This window comes from Orbicella faveolata, unplaced genomic scaffold, assembly GCF_042242905.1.
Source record: "Orbicella faveolata isolate gen_17 unplaced genomic scaffold, um_ofav_v1 contig_2, whole genome shotgun sequence".
NCBI classification, from domain to species: Eukaryota; Metazoa; Cnidaria; class Anthozoa; order Scleractinia; family Merulinidae; genus Orbicella; species Orbicella faveolata.
In genome coordinates this window covers 20,687,602-20,705,956 of record NW_028301547.1, presented here as the reverse complement: position 1 = coordinate 20,705,956, position 18,355 = coordinate 20,687,602, and the positions used below count along the sequence as shown (strand labels likewise).

Sequence of the window (18,355 nt, the reverse complement as noted above, 5' to 3'; positions counted from 1 at the left end):
AAACCCATAAGTTGACTTTCTCATGGTTATCATGGCTAGCGGTATTGCTCGTGGGCGCGTACGCACGACGACGACGGCGGCGGCGGCGGCGGAGTTACCCAACATGGCGGCCATACACCAAATAATAGGTTGACAGAGACATTCAGCTTTGGTTTACCGTGTACTTCCTTGATATTGGACATCCATGTTATGATCAATTGACACCTGTCAAAACAAGGTATCCGCTGACCATTATCACGTGACCATATCGTGGGCTGAAGTTAACAGCTCCTCGAGGTCACGTGTTTTTTTGAAGTTGACCGTTGACCAAGTGCTGGTTATCGATTGGATCGCGGGCTCATATTGGGTTAGCTTGTTTTAAACAGGGCAGGATTGTTCAGAAGCCGGTTTACGCTAACCCGGGATTAAAGTTAATCGAATTATAACTTTTTCTTCTATACAAATGTTTTTTGCTGTCTTGTTTTGCATGTGTATATGGTGATTATTAAAACTCAGAACAGAAGGCCAAACAATAGACAGAAACCTCACCGCAAAGTTACAAAACTCAAATCAAAATTTTATCTTTTTCTGGGTTAGCTTAACCTGGCTTTGAACAACCCGGCCCAGGAGCTACGCTTTTAGGCTGGCCTAAATCTATATATTACACTGAAAGTGAGATTTTTGTAAAGCGCAGAAAATCTTGTTCTTCGTGTCGCTTATTTTCCTCTTCGTTATCCCTTAGATGAGTCCTGATGTGTTTTCCCCACAAGCAGTGAAGTGGGGATACCAAATTTCCTTACAAAAAAGGCTCTTTCACGATTACAAGGAGCGGCGAAAAGAGAAAACGCTGGATCCAAATCTCATTTTATTAACACAGAACTACTGCTCAAACGAGCAGGTTCTCAAGTTCTCGTCCGACATGTTTTACGGTGGCAAGCTTTCTTCTGGTAGCAAACAACCTTTACACCCTCTACTTGGACCACTTGTGTTTTATTCTGCTCTTGGCAAGGAAGAGATTGAACGTAGCCACTCCTCATATCGCAACTTGGCTGAAGTCAATGAAGTGGTAAAGCGAGTCAAAGAGCTCACCGATTCGTGGCCTGGCGCTGAATGGGGTCCAAAAGATCTGAAACAAGTTGCTGTGGTTTCTTCCTACCGTTACCAGGTACTTAAAGTATAATCGTTAACTTATAAAGGATAACAATGTGCGTAAATATGTTTCATGCAGCATTGTAGTTATTTTAAGGTAATTCTCCGCTCAAACTTTGTCCATCGAATATTTATCATATGAAAACTTTAGTTATAAAATAAACAAGGGGCGGGAGTGCCCATGCTCGTTAAGGAGCAGTGAGGCATTGAAAATGTCCCATTTTAGCATTATTTAATGCTTATTACAAGAACGCATTCTAAGTTATTGTAAAATCTTTGTGAGACCAGACTCATGAAAACACACCTCAAAGGTCCTCAAACTACATTCAATACTTGTGCCGGGCACAACTAAACTTTTTAAGTTTGATTTTGACAGAGAGCTGAATCCTTGTTAACATATTGGATCCAAATTGCTTGCCACGCCTATCAAACTCTAAATAGAAAAGACTACACTGCAGCTGCTATTTTCCTTATTTCTTCAATTTTCGGCGATAGAAATCAGATCAGTCTTTTCTCACGCAAAGCTAATGATTAGTTGATTAAAACGACTGGAAAAAAATTGGGGTGCCCGAGCTCGTTAGTGAGCTTTAGCCATTTTTCAACTGACAGAACTCTATATCAAGGCAAATCCGTCGTGTTTTCAATGTGCGCGCCGCAACGCCATAAATTATGCGTAGTAAGGATGCGCAATGCAAATGTGGGGAATCACCACAAGGTTAACCATAAATATTTGAAGTATGAAATATATTTTCGTTTTTTAGGTTAGGACAATTCGAGATGGGCTTAGGAAAGTTGGTCTAGGACAGGTTGATGTAGAAACCATTGAAAACGTTCAAGGTTAGTAAGGGTAGTATGCTTCTCGAGATTTACTTCATTTGAGATGTTTCCTTGTAATCAGCTTTGGTCAAACTGTAGCATTGATTGAATGTGTTTTGTCGTGTGCACATTCACAAGGAAAATTATAAATATCAGTGAAACAATTCTCCACACACTAATGATATAATTATGTTCTCTTTATCTTTTCCAATCTTTTTCGCTTTATTAGGAAAACAGTTCCGTGCTCTTTTCATCAGCACAGTTCGAACTTTTCATACCTGCAAAGAGTTCGGTGAGCGCGACCTTGGGGAGAACGAGAGTCCATACCTGTATTTCCTGTCAGACCCCAAGCTGCTAAACACCGCTCTTACACGTGCCCAGTCTCTCATCGCAGTTGTTGGTGATCCATTTTCTTTGAGAACCATGGGTGCTTGCCAAGGGCTGTGGGAAGAATTTATCAAGAGATGTAGTGACCAGGGACGCCTGTTTGGAATTGAACCCAACGAGCTTGAAGAAAGTATATCGCAGAGTGGACTTAATGTCAATGCTACCGAGTTTATGCCAGGTGCTTTCTCAAACGCCAGTCATCCGGCTGCTAAAAACCAAGACTCTCGCCTTAACGTTACGGCCAGCAGTATGTCACCTCCTTCTGCTCAGGAACTTGAGTCAAATTTCAAAAGGGGTGACCGAACTTTCCTTTCCGAGGGGAAGGGCCATTTTAGTGACGATGCCGACACAGCCCCTACTGACCTTGAAAACTTAGACGAGAGTGAACATGCAAGTGCATCTGATTCCGACGATGCGGGGGACGAATTGTCTGAGAGTGACGACCTGGGAGGTGCCGATGACTTTGCCGAGTATGGGAATATGGATGAGACAGTGCCCCCAGAGTACATGGATCAAATCATCCTTGCCTTGAAGGCCAAGTGTGAAGAAAAAGAAATGAAACGAAAAGCGAAAGGAGAAGCAAAGGAAGAGAAAGTCGATATGAGACCAAATATTCCACCAGAAGACAGCACAAAGAGCAATACAAGTCCCCTTACTACTCATTCTGGTTTTAATGACGTGGGAAACAACGTTGTTCACGAAGACTACAAAATGACCACAAGGAAAGGTGAAACTCATATTTTTCTGGTGAACTGGAACGTCAAATACAGCGAGCGTACGCAACGACTACTTCGTGAACCCAAACAGAAAGAGCAAGAGAGCCTACAGCCAGAGTATCTTGATCGTCTGTTAAGGGACGATCCTCATTCATATCGCACATGCTCCTTGCACATTAGCCACGAGAGATCAAGAACGTTGTATGGAGAGATTCAAGATCTTGCTACTGACGATATTTTGATCGAAGGAAACACTCGTCAGTGCTTTGATCGAGACAGGGTCTTGGTAAAACTGACCAACTTACCTTCCAGTAGCTCGGAAAGAATGAAAGGTGAGATAGTTGGGAGATGGAATCGCCCGATCAGTCTTCGTGAACTTCAGTTTGTTTGTACAATCAACAGAAACAACCCCTGGGTGATGTACCCAATAAACAGATCGATGACACCCATCGGAAACTTGAGAGATGAATCTTGCAGAGGAGTTCCAATTTACAAAAGAGTTCATCCTGGACGTGCGGAGAAAACAGTGCGAGTGGGCACGCTATCGTTAAGAGAGGCATTGAGTGGCAACTACCTCTTTGTCGTGCAATATTTGCAATGGAAACGTGAATTTCCATATCCACTTGGCATTGTAACAAAGAAGATCCGTAGAACCTCTGATCTTTCTGAAGCTTTCAAACTTCTAGCTGCTGAGTACCAACTGAAGGAATATTTTCCAGATGAGGTTGATAGAGAGGTAGAAAGACAGATTGACGAGTGGTCAGCCAGCCCAAATCGTGAAAGAAATAGCCGCCCACATGTGAAAAACGGATTTACAATTGATCCTCCTGGAAGTAGAGCTTTGGATGATGCCTTGACGATTGAGGAACTAGAGAATGGTCTTTACAAAGTCGGCGTTCACATTGCTGATGTGTCTTACTTTGTGATAAAGGGGAGTAGAATCGATACCGAGGCGCGAAAGAGAGGAACTTCCTACTTTCCAGGTCACAGTTTTGGAGACGTTCTTATGCTTCCGGAAGACCTAAGCCATTGCATCTGCAGCCTGTTGCCGAACCAAGAACGACTTGCAGTTTCTGTTTACCTGGTTCTGGACCAAGATGGTCGTGTACAGGAAGAGCTCGATTTTTGTCGAACGATTGTGACCTCACAATGTCGTTTGACTTATGCTGAAGCACAAAAAGTCATTCTTGGAGAGCCCATCAGAGGTAAGCCTGTCAGTGAAGGGGAAGTGACACCGGTGATCGAACAAAGCATCCGCACCCTTAGTTTCCTAGCTCTAAAAAGGAGGCAGCTGCGTCTTTCTGACAAATCGTTCTATCATTTCGACCACGCAGACCGAAAGGAAGACCTTGAAGCTCATGAGTTAGTAGAAGAAATGATGATCCTTGCAAACACGTCTGTGGCTGAGTTCCTTGTTCGGAGACAAGCAGTGTTGTCTGCGCCTTTGCGAATTCAACTTCCTCCCAAGACGCGTAAACTAGATGAATGGATAGAGAGGTTTGGCGAGTTTGCTATGCTTTCTCTTTCTCTTAGAGCGCATCTGCGTCAAGATGGTCACTGCACGGAGTCCTTTGTTGTGCCAACGTCTACATGGAATGACATCAACAAAGCGCTGCGCAAACAGGATCACAGAAGGTTAAAGCACTTAATTTGCAATGATAACATCTATCCTCAACTTGCTGCTGCACGTTCGCAACTGAATTGTCTGCAAAGAAAAGCTGAAGATGTAAGAGCAGCCGACGTGGAAGTAGATCACAGAGTTCATTGGTCCTTGAACGTGTTGGAATACACTCGCTTTACTTCTCCGATTCGTCGTTATCTTGATATTGAAGTTCATCGCTTGTTACTAGAGAACGAAGGGCAAAACACGGCGCCTGAGGATATCTCCGAGCTTTATGGCAGGTGTTCATTTCTATCCGACAGATCGAGTAAGTTTGAGAGAGATTGTGGCCAAGTTCAGTTTGCTGCCGATCTTAAGGAGAACACTTGCGAAACTGCCGCTGTCGTTGAAGTCATCACGCGGGATTTTATTCAACTGCAACTTCTGTCTGACGCAAACCAGTACCTCACTCTCAAGCAAAGGAGAGTCCGGATTAGTGACTTGGGACCAATTGAGCAACCCCAGCTGGATGAATCGTCAACTTCCGTTGAACTGAAGTGGAAATTTAGGGTGTACGATGCTTCTGCTGAAAATATGAAGCATGCAAGGCAGTTCAGGGATCAGGAGAGACATCTCCGTGAAGACAGAAGCAAGATTGAAGCATTGTTGTACGCTGTCTTAAACTGTTCAAGTCTTGATTACCACATTCCTAGCGATTATTGGCTAGAAGTCGTGAATGCTGTTAAAGACAACGATTTGAAAAGCCTGAAGCAAGGATTGAGAGAAGTGTATAAGATCATTTCTCGTCAAAGGAGGGAAGATTCGAATGGAAAAATACGACAAGAACGACAAGGAGAGCAGGGAGAGAAAGAAAACGACGATGACCGCGACGAAGATGACGAAGGCAACGATGAAGATGACGATGAAGATGACGATGAAGATGAAGATGACGATGAAGATGACGATGATGACCACGACGGAGATGATGACTCTGACGAAGTAATTGACGAAGTCGACGAGAGCGATAGCGAAAGTGATACGGAGTCACCTAAAGATGAGGAAGAAAGTGAGTTACATTTCATTGAGGCGACTCATGCTTTCAAAGTTTCCGACAAAGTTAGTGTACAGCTATCAGCCAACGATATTGGACCACTCATGGCACCTGACATTCAGCTGTTCAACCTTGCGTCTGGCATCAACATCTGTCTGGAACACAGGAAGCTCGCTGATAACTGCTTTGCAGAAACTGCTTCAGAAAAAGCGTCAAAGCAGCGCTATAGAAACATCAGAGCGTACGTCAATGTTTGGAATCCTCTGCTGAACATGGAGGCTGCTACCGTGGCCACACGGAATGATGATGCATTAGTTCTTCAAGGTATTGAAGTAACGTGGAAAGTGGAAGATGACTCTAAACTTGTCGGCAAGTTTCGGCTAGATAAGAAGTTCAGCGAAACCAGGCAAATCGATATTTTTTGTGGAGATTATGCTTGTGTGCGAGTTTCCTGCTCCACGTCTGTTTCGAACAGTTCGCCTAATTCAGAGTTGTCTTCGGCAATCAAAAGTGTGTTTTTAGACGAACATGGAGAAGAAGCATCAGCTGGAAGTGAAGGCGAAGATGAGAATGACAAGGAAAGTTTCACCGCTGGAGGGGAAGCTGTAGAACGATATTGGGTTGGTCACTGTATCTTCACTGGTGCAGACACATCTCTGAAATTCACCCTTCAGCTGTTCCAGCACTCAATGAGCATCCCTCAAGTTCTTCGAAGTGGGGGAACTCGGAGATGTATCGTGGAGATAATAAAGCAAGCTATCCCTTCCAGGTAATTATAGGCCATACATATACATTCGTTTTGTGTTTGCTTTTTGCTTTGTTTGTTTTGTTTTGTTTTGTTTTGCTTTGTTTTTCTTTGCTTTGGTTTGTTTTGTTTTGTGCAAATTGGTATTTCGATATATTTTCTTTGATTTTGATTGACTTTGTCACTACAGATAACTGCATACAAGTAATGTCCTTCTCATGCGCATTACCCCTGGTATCATTCTAGTGGCTGCAAATAATAACCTGCTCGTGTGTAGTTAACTATCTCTGCAAACATAGAGGGAAAAAAGTGTCGCGCACTATGCACTTTTCACTTTTTGTAAAAAACACTAATAGCGGAGCTCCGGCGGCCCGAAGGGCCGTCAAGCGAGGCACATACTCATAAAGGAAAGAAAAAGAGACCTGAATTGATTTTCTCATGGTTATCATGGCTAGCGGTATTGCCCATGGGCGCTTACGCACGACGACGACGACGACGACGGAGTCGCGCAACATGGCGGCCATACTCCAGCTAATAGGTTGACTGAGACATGCAGCCTTGGTTTACAGCGTACTTCTTTGATATCGGACATCCATGTTGCCGTCAATTGACACCTTTCAAAATAAGGTATCCACAGACCAGTATCACATGAGCATATCGCGGGCTCCAGTTTAGAGCTCTGTTGTAATCACGGCCAGGTTGTTTGAAAGCCGGTCAACACTAACTCAGGATTAAAAGTTAACCGAAAAATAATTTTTTTCTTGTATAAAAATGTTTTTACTGCTTATGTTTTGTGTAGTTTGCGATTATTCAAGCCCTAAACAGAAGGCCAAACTATATAAACAGAAAACCTCACCACAAAGTTACAAAACTCAAATCAAAATTTTCGCGTATCTTGGGTTATCTTAATCGGGTTTTGAACTATCCGGCCCAGGATCTCTAAATCTATATATCAGTAACCTCTTACTTACGGAGCGCGAGGGTCCTACGGAGCAAGCACACGTGCAAACGAACGAGGGTAAATATTCCCCAGTAAGGCTCAAGCAAGCAAGGTAGATAATTAGCCTATTATATGGCACTCGCGCCATACTTGTTTATGTTTCTCCTAAACGCATTTCTAGTCACTTGAATTCAAAGGACTTCCGCCGTAACGTGTTTTTTTACGAAGAATGAGAATATCTACACGTTTCCTTTTCGCAGTCTTTCTTTTCGCAGTCGCAATTTTGAAGTTTCCGGCTTCCGAAAACAAAACATACTCGGCGGATGACCGTTCCGATAGAAACAGCCCTTGTGGCAAAATCCAGACCATGAAGGACCCAATCCAACGCTAGCTCGGACTTAACTCCTGGGCCCGGTTGTTCAAAACCGCGATTAAACTAACCTCCGACTAAGCCTAATCGTTGATTAAATTTCCTAATCGTGGGTTAGAAAACGGTTGTTCAAAAGGAGATTAACCGTCGATTAACTAATCCGCGATTAAGCGTAAAGGGTATTATTTTGATTGATTAGAATGTATTCTTAAGCGATTTTACGTCATAGAATTGCGCGAAACTTTTTTCTTTTTAAAGGGCTTCCCCGGCGAATAAACCGCCCGTGAAATTGTGGCCTTGTTTACTCCGACTGTATTGCCGATAACTTGAAGAAAGTTGCACCTAGCGTAAAATCATAGTGCTAGCAGCACTTTGGTCTATTGGTTTAAGAGCATGGCCACGCTTCGTTTTTCTCCGCAAATCCGCTTCTGCCGGTGAGGTTTGTGATGTATTCAATGGACGCTCTCCCGAATCTCTAACGAGTTCGAAGCTCTAGCTAGCTATAAGCGAGTATGTTATGATTATATCGATAACATTTGTCCAACGCGAGGGAGATGAAACAACAAGCCGGACATTTTTCTTCAAGTTTAATTAAGAGCTTCCTGATCGAATGCTATAATCAAAATCTCATATTTACCGTGGTCGGCTGTTGTAGAGACCAATGTCTTCCCGACCCCTCTGTCAGCTTTGTAGCTTTCAGCTCTGGATAGCAGGTTGTTCTTATTGTGAAGGAGATTTTGTCCAAACATTACCAATACACCTGACCACTAGAAACACATATGAAAGTTTCTGAGCATAACACTGTTAAACATGATTTCTGGTATTTGTTTTCTAACGTAACTTCCCTTTTTTTCAGGCGAATGATCAAAACTGTGGAAGATCTGCCATTGAAGGGCACGCCACTTGCTCATGACATCTGCCTGGGAAATGCAACTCGATTGGAAGGTAAGGGATATTTATAACTGCTCGAGTAATCCAGTTATTGGTTACGTAAGCGCGGTGTTGGAAGTTTGATGGAGAAGCTTTGTTTGGTCGCATTTGACGCAGTAAAAGCAGGACAGAACCTTAGGAAATGACAAAGCTTGGTGACGAGAATCCAATATTACGATATTCTATGATAAGCTATTGCATATTTACGAAACATCAAACGAAATAAATGTTAAACTGTTTGAAAGTATACAACTGTAGGGAACTTGCAATTACAGATGTATGGTACACTGTTATCCGAACCGACTTTTACCTTGGTCTTTTTCATTCGAAATTCGTTATTATGGTATTTATTTTCTGGACAGGTGAAGCAAGCAAGTCTTTGTATTGTACGCTTTGCTAGACAGTTGTAGTACCTCGTATTTGGTGGTCGAGTGTCGGCGACAACGCAGTTCTCAGTTCTGTCTATGATCAGCAAAACATATACCGTTTAAAATTAGTTATCGTTATTTTTAATTTCAGGTCTACATATTCGTTTACCGGCTGATGACCTCTCAGTTGCTGCTCATGTCCAAGGATGTGACCTAGAAAGACTGAACACCAGCCAAGAGACGGCTGTCAAAAGATCCCTTCGAGGGCTCTTCACTCTCATTCAAGGACCTCCCGGTAAGTTCCCGTGACGGATTTTTATAGCTAATCGTTTGGATACGAGTGCCCTACTTTAGCGCTTCTTCCGCATAATACCGTAGAATTTATGTGGCTAGTTGGAGGCCATCCTAAAGTAGCGGCCCCTTTTGCCTGCTAAATCCGAAAGTAAACCGACCAATGACTGATTACAAACTTTACACGAGTCTTTCAGCCAATACCATCATGGCTCAACTGACCAATCACGCTTAACGGACCAGACTTATAACATCATCGACTGACAAAAACTATTCACTTGACTCTGAAGATGATTTCCGCTCAGGTTGTCGAAACGTCCGTCACCAACAACAGTTCTTTTCAGAACTACCCTCACCCGGATGACCATACTATACGAACTACTGACATGATTGTCTTTAGACAAGTTGTGATTTTCGTTTCATAGGCACTGACCATGCAGCCACTTTTATTTGATCCTGCAAGGTCTCTTATACTTTTTTGTACTGTTCTAACGAAACTTTGCTTTGGATGAGCCCCTTCAACCATAAGTCTTCATTTCTGAAAATGAGCTTAGCAAAACAATCTCCTAGAGTGAACAAAATCGTTTACTAATTTCATTGATTTTAGTTTGCTGTTGTTGTTGTTGTTTTGGTGGTGGTGGTGGTGGTGGTTGTTTTTATTTGCGCGCTCTTTAAACTGTTACCCCAGAATGTCGGAATATAGTTACCTCATCAGTGACATTTGCTTGTGCTGGACATCATACATGTATACCATACACCTTATAGGAACTGGGAAGACGATCACTGGAGTTCACATCGCCTATTGGTTTGCTGAAATTAACAGACGAAATACTCCACGTGAAAGAACTACCCCAGCTGAAGAAATACCCAAGAAAGCACCACCACAAGTTCTGTACTGTGGTCCTTCAAACAAATCTGTGGATGTCGTTGCAGGTGTGGTCTGAAAATGATATGTTTAATTAGAAAGGCGTTGTGGCGAATATTTCAGGCATAGTAACGTTTCAGACTTGTTCCGGTCAGGACGTATATCTTATTGAATAGGTTTTCGTCACAACCCGAACTCTCTGTTCGGCCGATGTCTAAATATGAGAGAAAATATGTATTTGCAACCTATTTGATTGGCAAACACGCTTTAAAAGAGGAGACTGACGTTTTAGTTGTTTCTTTATCTTTCTTCGGTTTTTATGAGGCTATTTTAATTTGCAGAGTATTTGATGAAAATCAAGGGCATTAAGATTCTTCGAGTGTACGGAAATTTCATCGAGCAGAAAAGGTTTCCAATACCAAACAAAATTCAACCAACTCGACCAATCGCCAGCAAGGGCGAATTGAGGGTGCCTAAGAAATTGAGAAGGATTGCGTTACATTACGTGATCAGACACAAGAAAAAGTCACCGTACTATGCAGAAAAGCTGAGGCGCCTCGAAAGATTTTTTGCAGCAAAGAAGAAAAAGAAGGAGAAAGTGGAGGAGGCAAAAGTCGAAGAGTACTTAGAGGTAAGAACACATTAATGCTTAAGATATCTGATAATCATTATGGAGATGAATAACTATTTGATCGCACTATCGACTCGACATCGAGTCCTAAAGGACAAAAAAAAAGCTTCCTGCACAGCAAAAACTGCTGAAAAAAATTGCACAAGAGGGGCCATGAAGAAAGAAAAATCGAGCAAGTGCTTTCCACTTTCCTGGTCCTGTGCTTGACTATTTAAAAAAAATATTCCACAAACTGTTGCCCACCAAAAACAAATCATGCACATCCTCAAGGTGAGAAAAAATATCATGGCCAGGAAAATTATCCAGTCCCACCTCAAAACAATAATGGTTTGTTCCTTAGTCACATCTTGATAAGAGTCATTTAAAACTCGGGCTGTAGTTCCTATGGTAAGTGCAGATGAAGTTGTGTCGGTCAACACCTGATTGGGTGACATTATTCACCAACAAACTCTAGCTTTTGTTTGATTGGTTGCACGATTTTTCTTTACTCGTATCGAAACACATGCATAGACGTATTTACACACTTCAGTTTTAAACATCTTGCAATTACAGCTAATAAGGAAGGCTGAACAGTGGGTCATAAGAAGATGGAGTAAAGGGGAACACGTTCAGATCGTGCTTTGCACCTGTTCCTCTGCTGGAAGTCAAAGAATGAGAGAGGCGTGTAACAACGTCCTGCAGTGCATAGTCGACGAATGCGGTATGTGTATGGAACCGGAAACTCTTATTCCGATTGTTTACTCAAAAGCACCGCAAGTGGTTCTAATGGAGATCACATGCAGCTGCAACCAATTGTAAAGAACAGACTTGCCAGGTCCCTTGGCTTGAGGATATCCATGTTCGAACGTTTCTCCGACAATGCGTTTATGCTTGAAGAACAATACAGAATGGTAAGTGAAATTTTTTGAACTTATCACTCACAAAATTTCAGTTGATAGAAAGTTTATCCTAAAGTCGCTTAAAAAAGATTGCCCACTGATTGCATACTGCTAGCGAACGTAACGCAAATTAGGTCGCACCACTCGTTGGGATGCAGCCGAGACATGTATAGTCTATCTGGCGAGAGTCTGAATTCATCTCGGTGTCCCAGAAGATTGTAGCGATAGCTAAGTGATAGATAACTACCTATGAGTACTCTTCAATGCCTGTTTATAGCCAAATAGTTCCGAATTCTAGGTGCCCTTCCTTATCTTGAATTTCTTCCTAATTACATCTTTGCTTCAGCACCCGGATATCTGCGAATTTCCTTCCCAACACTTCTACGGCGGCAAATTGGTCACGCCACTATCGGTTATTGACCGTGATAGAGAGGCGAGGCTGCGGAGAAGATTTATAAATTTCTGGCCTTCCCATAGTGATGCAGATTACGTACCCCTCGTGTTTTGTAATGTGGTTGGCGAGGAGGAAGAGTTTGTTGTGACAACAGAGGAGGGCAATCAACGATCCAAGAGTAACCTGAAAGAGAGGGACAAAGTGGTGAGATATTATTGGGGATTATGTGGGGAGTCCTCATGGAGTGGAGGGAGTATACGCAAAAACACCATTTCACAGCTTACTTTTTTACCCAAATCCCAGTTCAATCTCCATGTTATTTCTGTGATTCACAGCCCCAGATACCCAAATCCAATTTTTCCAGTTTCCATTCTATCCCTTCAGGTTGAAGCTTACTAGTTATTTAACTATTAGGTGTTACCTTCTATGAATGAAGATCGATCGATTGATTGATTGATTGATTGATTGATCGATCGATCGATCGATCGATCAATCAATCTGGTCAATCGATCGATCGATCAATCAATCTGGTCAATCGATCTGGTAAAGTGGAACCCCATTAATCACATTATATGAGCCTTTTTGGGGTTTTCTTGCCCCATGAATTAAGGGTAGATTAACTATCTAGTCCTCATCTTTTTCGTACGGTGATCGGAATTTCTGAATTGGACTCAAAGATTTCCCCCCTGACTATCAAATAGGCCCTATTCGTATTCTCGGTATTGGACTGGAACTAGCTTTAAGAGAGATTAATGTCATTTGCATCTGAAAAGACTCCCCGCATTGCAAGTTAGTTCCGGTTCAAAACCAGTACCGAGAACACGAATATGAGCTGTTGGACTTGGCTAACGGCCCCATCAAATTATTTCAAATTAAATAGCATACTTGCACGTGGCGCTATAAGATCTACTAATTTAGATTTTAATTCCAGGTTGAGGTGGTAAACAAACTCAGTAATTGCGGTGTGATGATGGATCGAATGGTCGTTCTGTCTCCTTACCGAGCTCAATGTCATATAATTCGGAAAGAACTCGCAAATGATGTCCCCGTTATTTCCATTGTCAGAAGCCAAGGTAGGTCTTGATATTTAATTTTTAGTAGGAAAATCTATACTATATATGCCAATCACAAGGAAACGTTCATCGGGTTTTTAAACCTAACAAAAATTAATAACATACCTGAGGAACGCCACTGTTTTTCTGTGGAAAGCTGTAAATTTCTGTTACCTTGGTGAGAGTATTGTTGGGGATTAAACACCGATGCTAACGTGCTTAAGCATTGGATCCTGGCTTGGGTGACGTATTTTAATTACGGGAATGCTGCAATGACGCAGTATTGCTGTGTCTTTCTTTCTTTTGCTCATAAAGTTGGTAGTCAAAGGATTGCCAACTTCTGATCCAAATCGTGGCCAGGTTTTCATCCGCTATCCTGCCACTGCAAGTAGGTCGATGACTAAAGCCATCCTGAATATCGCAACCTGACAAAACTTGAAACGTTTCGTATTTGTGGCACTGAGTTCTTCTTCAATTAATAACAACCTCCGTGCGTTTGATTATTCCAATCTAATTACTCGTACTCTGATCTGCTTAAAATGATCAGTACTAATACAAAAACACAAACAACTTGTAGAAGTATGTGAGCTATTGAGTTGCACCTTTATCCTCGTCTTAGCTTTATTTGCTTTAATTTGCTAGCTTTTAGCTTATTTTTTCTTTCTTTCGGTGATAATGTTTTGTGTATTTTTAGCCTTGTATGTAGGTGCGTAGCTCCCACTCCCTGTGTCGCCTCAGTATCTTGTAGTAGTTATGAATTGGTTAATTGCTATTGAAAAAAAAACAACAACAACAGCGATAACAACTCGGCGATGCCCTTCTGGTTATGGAGTCAGACTCGAAATTCCTTGCACATATTTTCACTGGAAACTGGTGACCATCTGAATCATTTTCCCCGTAGGCAGTGAATTCGATTTTGTGATCATATCCTTGGTCCGGTCGTTACCAGACTCCCAGATAAACCACGAGCCTGACGGTGGATGGCTAGGAGAGAACCTGGGATTTGTAACCGATGAGCATCAAATCAATGTTGCTCTGACCAGAGCGAAACGAGGACTTGTTATCATCGGTAAGATAAGTTCAAACCTGTAGGTGTTTGTTTGTAATATAGATCGGCGATATCGTTATAATGTATTCTCTACACTCCAGCTTATTCTCTACTCTAAGTGAAAAACCCCGTGTTTCTTGTGAATCCCATAATGATTATAATTTTTTTGTTGTTTTCTCTATTACAGGTAACAAGAATTTGCTTAAGGTTTGTGAAATGTGGAGTTACCTTATTGATCATTACAAAAAGAAAGCATGTTTTGTAGAGGGTGCAGACTGGCCTTGGATTTAACTACCTATTACACGACCTAATAGCAATCTCGAGTTCACAATCTAATTGTTAATAATGAGACAGCACACTTTGATATTATTGAAATTGGCTCTGTATGTAACCTGCAGAGCAGTTGCTTTTGGCGTGGCCAGGGAACAAACCTGAGCGAGGATTAAATCATTTCTTAGAAGCCTACGCTGCTAACTCGATCAACGTCCTACTCAGTCCTTTACAGCTAGCTCGCGTGACTTGCTGGGATTAGGACACGATTCTAATAGAATGTTTTCGATATAATAAAATTCAGCTTGGTAGTGAGGCCTGGAGGACACAGACAAAGGGAATTGAATGACATGTTTATTCATTTCTTTGTTTATGTCCAATAGGCCTTACTATCTGACTTCTAATATGTCGAAAGTGACCTATTGAGTGCACGGTTATAAATGTTACTGTTCACTCAAGAGGGGTGGCGAATGGTCCTTCAAAAGCTCTGGGTCTCGTAAAATTTTAGTCGAATTTCACGGGTCTCGAAGTCTCGTTTTTTAGCGGTTATGTGTGTGGAAGTCCCAATTCGTTCCTTTATCTGTTTTTATAAATGACGTCTTCTCTTCACTTGATATGGAATTGCAACTTAAAAATTTTCCGAGAAAAAGTTAATCCTAACTTCTCCTTATTGTCTTAATTCCACAAAAAGGTACAAAACCTACCGCAACGTCCGTTTTGGCGCCAGAAAAACAGTTATTTTTCTCTAGGATATCATAACGTAGTGTGTTGTAATCGAATTTCCAGTTCCAGTCAGTTCCAGGAAGCTGGCTTAAGGCTGTACAAGCTCATTCTAGCTATCAACTAAATCTGGGGCTCGAATTTTAAGAGTCTGAATAGTCTGCAGAACAGGCGGATTAGCGGATTCTAGCGCGATACACGAGCGCGCGCGCGAAGCGTGAGAGCAGGGCGGAAAAAGGCCGGGTGCACATAAGCGCCCCGGTGAGTGCCCGCTAATCCGCCCGTTCTGCAGGCTAGAGCCTGAACGTCTCGCGCTTGCACTCAAAACACTTTGAAGTCTCGGTCTCGCAATCTAAAAGGTCAAAATGTCTCGGGCTCGCAAAGAAAAACGCCTGTCTCGCAAAGTCTCGCATTTACCATTCGCCACCCCTCAAGGAAAAAACAAGTGTGAAGCGAGAACATGCAAATGGGTTAAAGTTTATGTTTTTAATTCTATAGTTTTAACCTGAAGAAAAAACCCCTCACACGAGAAAAAACCTTTTATAGACACTTATGAGTGTAGATAATATAACAAGGCTTTCCAAAGGCTATTAAGAGAGAGATGAATCTTAGCCTGTACTGAATTGGCAACTAACATCAATATGTATATTTGTAAATATTAATGTTATCTAGATACAATTAACTTACACGCAAATATTTTTAAAGTTTTAATGTTATGCTTTTAATTCTATAGGCTTAGCCCGAAGAAAACCCTTTTATAGACACTTATGAGAGTAAACATCATAACTAGACTTTTCAGGGTTAATTTATAAATTTAGGATATGCACGGCATCCAACATCAATATGTATATTTGTAGGTTATAATTACATTGATATCTAGATAACTTACGTGACCTTACGTAACCGTGAAGTGATGTGTGCCCCAAATGTATACTTTAGGAGATATTAACAGTCTTAAATTTAAAAATCTGAAAACGTGGTAACTTGGGAAATAAAATCTCTTTTTATTCAAGTGTTGGTTTGTCAATTCGTTCCATCCATTCATAAGATTCGAAAACAACCTAATAGCACGGTATAATAATAACTACTTATTAATTATTCTGAGGAAACACTACAGTTTTAAATAAATTCGCAAATAAAACTGACTAATAATGTTACGTCTCCCAATCTTCTGGAGAACTTTTCCCGAAAGCCCCCGTGAGAGAAGGTTGTGATACAATGTTTGGCGGTTGGAATTACGGCCAGTTCGTCTACATTCGTGGGGAAGAATATGGAAGTGGACAAGTTGGAATTTTCACTCTTTCAAGGTGATTACTACTAATCATAACTAATATTTGCGTTTCAATTAAGTCATCGAAAAATATTATTTACGAGGGTGGTAAAGGGGGGAGGGGAGGTCAAGATCACGTTTTACGGAAAATACATTGGTCCTTTCACAATTCACGGGAAATAAAATCGGCACTTCACGTTTCACGAAAAAATGGCATTTTTTGACCCGAACTTGTGTAACTTTTGATATTTAAAAAGTTACGCCCACAGTGCAGCCTTGTTAGATGTCTTTTTCATCCGTCCGCTTCTTGTTCTGCGCGCACCAAAAAGAATGAAATCCGAGCAAGAGCACGACGAGGGATGATTGTGCTGTCACGGTCACGCAATTACGCTCGAAAGCAATGGAAGACACAACCAATGCAAAATCACGGTTCGCGACGAATTGAATACTTCTTTCTCATTTCACGGAGAATTATTTTGGAAAATCACGGCTCACGGCATCTAATGAAATCACGATTCACGAGAAAAAAAAAACAGCCATTCCACATTTCACGGGAAAAAAATAGGCCATACACGAATCACGAAAATACCCTTTACCACCCTCATTTACCACCCGTTTGTTCAAACAGTACCATTTATGAAGCTATTGCAAGGCATTACGGATATTGACGATGATGTTAAAATTCAATTCTTCTAAATGTTGAGTTACAGTGAGGTTCATTGGTAGCGATCTTGTGACTTACGTACAGCGGATAACTTATAAAATCACCACGTCAAAGAATTCGTGGTAACATTGCCATAGTTACGGTAGTATCCCTTTGTGATAACTCTGGCATTTCCTAGAAATGTTGGCCTTAGGCTGTCCACGTATTTGTACGTAACGTCTGTAGGCGAATATGAATAATTTCTGTTTGCAAGAGTCCGGCGATCGTTTCCATATGGCTTACGCTGCGTTAACGCCTGCCCACACGGAAACGATAAACGGATACGTACAAACGAAATATCTATTAAACTAGAGCTTCTGCGTAAAGCATACGTAAATTACTGCACGTAACTGCATCGTTAGCATGTGTATCTGTTTATCCTGTCCAGGCGGGAATAAGTAAACCAAGATGGTTCTCCGTCCACGAATTAATTCAATTTGGAGAGCTTGCTTTGAAGGGAGGGTTTCACGTCTGTATTATTTATTCGCCCGAGCACGCTTTTTGGCACAGGCTCAGCTTTTCATTGTTTATGAACCAATCGTAAGCAATTTTCCTAATTTCGCATGCAAATAGCCGTAAAATCATCAACCGTAGAATATATCGTACGGGTCAAAACTGAATTCAACGGTCGACAGCGTCGGTAGAATCCATTGAAATCGTCTGAGAATTTTGGTTATCCGTCATTTTGCCACGACTAACTATAGCATGTGGTTACTGAACTACATTTGAGTAGGGTTTTAAAGCGATAACATTGATAAGAAGCGAACAAAAATATTTTGATTTAGAGACATGCGCCGAACCGTGAAACCCTCGTCTTAACTTATGCCTTTATGTATTTTACGGGTGGGCGAAAGGCCAGGAAATGTCGCTCTACAGGCGTAAACGTGGACGTGTGGACAGGACCTCGGATTTTATCCAGCCGATTTTCAGAAAGCTGACGGACGATAATTTCCCTGGCGGGTTGGGGGGGGGGGGGTGGGGGGGGGGGAGGTGGAGACTCCCATATTAAAAGGCCGGGGATGCTTGTCACTCTTGAAACTGATAAAACTGGAACTGATAATCCGATGGATGAGAAACTCCTAATTTGCAGCGGTAGGAAAGGGTACGTTTTGTTTTTCCCTTTCACGAGTCCAGATGATGATGGCTAATGTACGGATAAAGGTCAGGTTCAAGTTCCTGATA

General features: G+C 41.8%; 1 pseudogene across 1 annotated transcript in view; it reads left to right on the top strand.

Moving 5' to 3' along the window:
* LOC110043506 (3'-5' exoribonuclease HELZ2-like) overlaps window positions 1–16,212 on the top strand; it is a 56,469-nt pseudogene extending 40,257 nt beyond the window's left edge. The window contains exons 31-42 of the transcript XR_016207397.1: window positions 722–1,144; window positions 1,890–1,965; window positions 2,174–6,467; window positions 8,610–8,698; window positions 9,203–9,346; window positions 10,108–10,275; window positions 10,549–10,838; window positions 11,391–11,728; window positions 12,063–12,314; window positions 13,042–13,183; window positions 14,064–14,231; window positions 14,398–16,212. The product of XR_016207397.1 is annotated as a 3'-5' exoribonuclease HELZ2-like (transcript). The remainder of the gene's footprint in view (window positions 1–721; window positions 1,145–1,889; window positions 1,966–2,173; window positions 6,468–8,609; window positions 8,699–9,202; window positions 9,347–10,107; window positions 10,276–10,548; window positions 10,839–11,390; window positions 11,729–12,062; window positions 12,315–13,041; window positions 13,184–14,063; window positions 14,232–14,397) is intronic.
* Window positions 16,213–18,355: the final 2,143 nt, after the last annotated feature.